Source organism: Petaurus breviceps, unplaced genomic scaffold (assembly GCF_028583685.1).
Source record: "Petaurus breviceps papuanus isolate PSGF00001 unplaced genomic scaffold, PetGlider_PUasm1.0 558, whole genome shotgun sequence".
Classification (NCBI taxonomy): domain Eukaryota; kingdom Metazoa; phylum Chordata; class Mammalia; order Diprotodontia; family Petauridae; genus Petaurus; species Petaurus breviceps.
This window is the reverse complement of record NW_027186376.1, coordinates 1834850-1837503: the sequence shown is the minus strand read 5'-3', so window position 1 is coordinate 1837503 and position 2654 is coordinate 1834850.

Below are 2654 nucleotides of genomic sequence, written 5' to 3'. Positions count from 1 at the left end.
AAATATGCAATGTCAGAGCAGGAAGGGGCCTTAGAACTGGGGATGTCAGGACTAGGAGGCAAATGAGAATGGGAAACGACGCAGCTGGGAGAGCACTAAAAGCTAAAGGAAAGAACATCAGACCCAGCAGGAACCTTAGAACCCGGAATGTTGGAGTCGAGGGTGTGAGAGCTGCAAGGTCACTTAGAGATGGACAGAATTCCCAAGCCAGGCAGCCCATATGCTCTACAGACTTCCTCAATGTCAGCATGGTCAGATAAATGAAGCCATCATCACCCTCATCACCATAACTACCCCCCCAAGAGGGCTGGGCCTCCTGTCTTCTTCCTTGGGTCAGGGCTCCTCTGGGCAGTTTTCAGCAAAGGCTGAAGGGTGAGCTGAGGGGTGGCCAGAGACCAGGATGGGGCAATGGTGCAGAACATGCCACAGGAGGGTCAGCTGAAGGAAACGGGGAGGATTTTAGGGAGATAGGATTGTTTGGCTGGGCCCTGTGGTGGAGTCACAAAGAGGTGCACACTGGCTGGTTCTGGAGACAACGTCCTGGCCAGCCAGGCCTGGGGGAGAGTGACAAAGGCTGCTGTGAGAGGCGGGAAGCCCATCACGAGAGGCCTCCTTGGAGAGCCCCCTTGGGCACTTCTCAGGTGCTGCAAGAGCTTCCTTCTGGTCCTGGGATGCACCACATGGACGGCCCTTTTCTAGCTTCTGAGGTTTGATGACATTTGTGAAGCATTTTGCCATCCCCCCAAAAGCAGCCAATTTTCTAGTGAAAACAACTTGGGAGGCAGGAAAACCTGGGTTCCTATCCCAAACTCTAACACTTTCTATCTAGGACAATGGCCAGATCACTTCACCTGAGACTCAGTTTCCTCATCTGTTTGTGACTCACAGGCTTGCTATGGGACTCCGAGAATGTTTGCAAAGTGCTCTACAAACTTTAAGGGTCAGAAGTTTGTTTTCTTTTTGACCTGGACCTTTCATTTCATCTGGACGTGGGAACTCCCAGGTGTAGAAACTCCCTCCACTGAGGTAAGAGTTAGCAACTTAGTAAGGCCCCTCGTTAGCAGAGATACCCTCTGGTCCCCAAAGTCACTAATGCTGGGGGGTTTGAAGTTGACCTCAAATACTTAGTAGCTGTGTGACCCTGGACAAGTCACTTGTCTCAGTTTCCTTAACTATGAAACTGGTATGATAATAGCTCCTGTGTCCTAGGGCTGTTGTGAGGCTCAGATGAGGTAAAGCGCTTTGAAAATCTTAAAGGAATGGCAGTTATCATAATTTCCCACTTATTCTGCACATTCATGCACATATTTTCCCTGCCAACAGCACATAAGCTCTCTCTGACAGGAAAGGAGGTCTCATTCTTGGTCTCTGCCCAGCACAAATTTTTTTCAGTATATATTTGTCACCTAACCTCCTGGCCTCAGTTTCCTCGTCTGTAAAATGGACCCTCCCTCCCAGGGCTGCTGTGAGGATGAAATGAGGCTGACTCCATTTGTGATGTACTTCACAAACCTCTGAGTACTAAATAAATGCTGCTGTTGTCTTTGTGTATGTAGTGAGCAGCATCCAGCCGGGGCTTAATAAATGCTGGCTGTATAGTCTTAGGAGTGTTACCTAGAGCATTCAGAGGTCAGCTGGGAAATGAAAGGAATGTCTTTCTCCTGCAGGAGGGTTTTTGTTTTTCAGCAGGGCTTCAGCCAGGGGGAAGAGACGGCCACCGCACCCCAGGTGCCCAAGTCCCTCAGCTTCCTGCTCTGGATTTCGACAGCTCTCCTGCCATATTCCCGGTCTTCTGAAGGGCCTCATTTGTTGACACACAGACCAGCAGACACGGGTGAGAGCCGAGCGTGGGGACCATACCCCAGCTCACTCTCTCTTTGGCTTGTCTGCCACCCACTTCTACCCCAAAGGACTCCCCAAGGAAGGCAAACTAACTTCCAGTGGTGAGCAAAGCAAGCTGCTGACATGCCAGTGAATGCCGCCTTCTTTCCAAAGACCCAAAGAGACACCCCACCTCTAGGCACAGACAAGGACTCAGCTCCCACCCAGGAGAAGGCATTCCAGTGACCATGCTGGCATTACCCCGAGGGACAGGCACCCCTCCCCCGCAACAGACCTGCTGGGGCTGGGTAACTCACAGAAGTAACAGAGGACAAAGTTCAGATCTTCTCTCTCCCCCAAACACCACACTGTGGATCAGAGTCCCCACATGCTCTGGGGACCATCTCTCTCCAAGGGGCTGGCTTTGCCGTGCCCTCCATTTCTCTCTCCAACCTGAGGTAAAGGCTGCTTGCTGCAGCCCAAGGACACCCCAACTTTCTCTGGAAGCCTGGACTCTAGGATCTTGATCCACAGAAATATCAGGGCTAACCCCATGAGGACCACACATACTGTGCTCCCAGATTTAATCACCATCTGCATGCTGACAATTCTCACATGCACCTATCCTCTCCCAAACTCTCTGCCAACCTCCAACTGCCTGTCAGACCTCTTGGACTAGATGTCTAGTAGACATCTTAAACTCAACAAATCAGAACAGAACCGACTTCCTTTCCCCTCCACCCTCCTCTCCTCTGCTCCTGGGGTGGTTGGGTGTTGCACTAGATAGAGTACTGGGCCTGGAGTCAGGAATTTGGTCTCAGGCACTTCCTAGC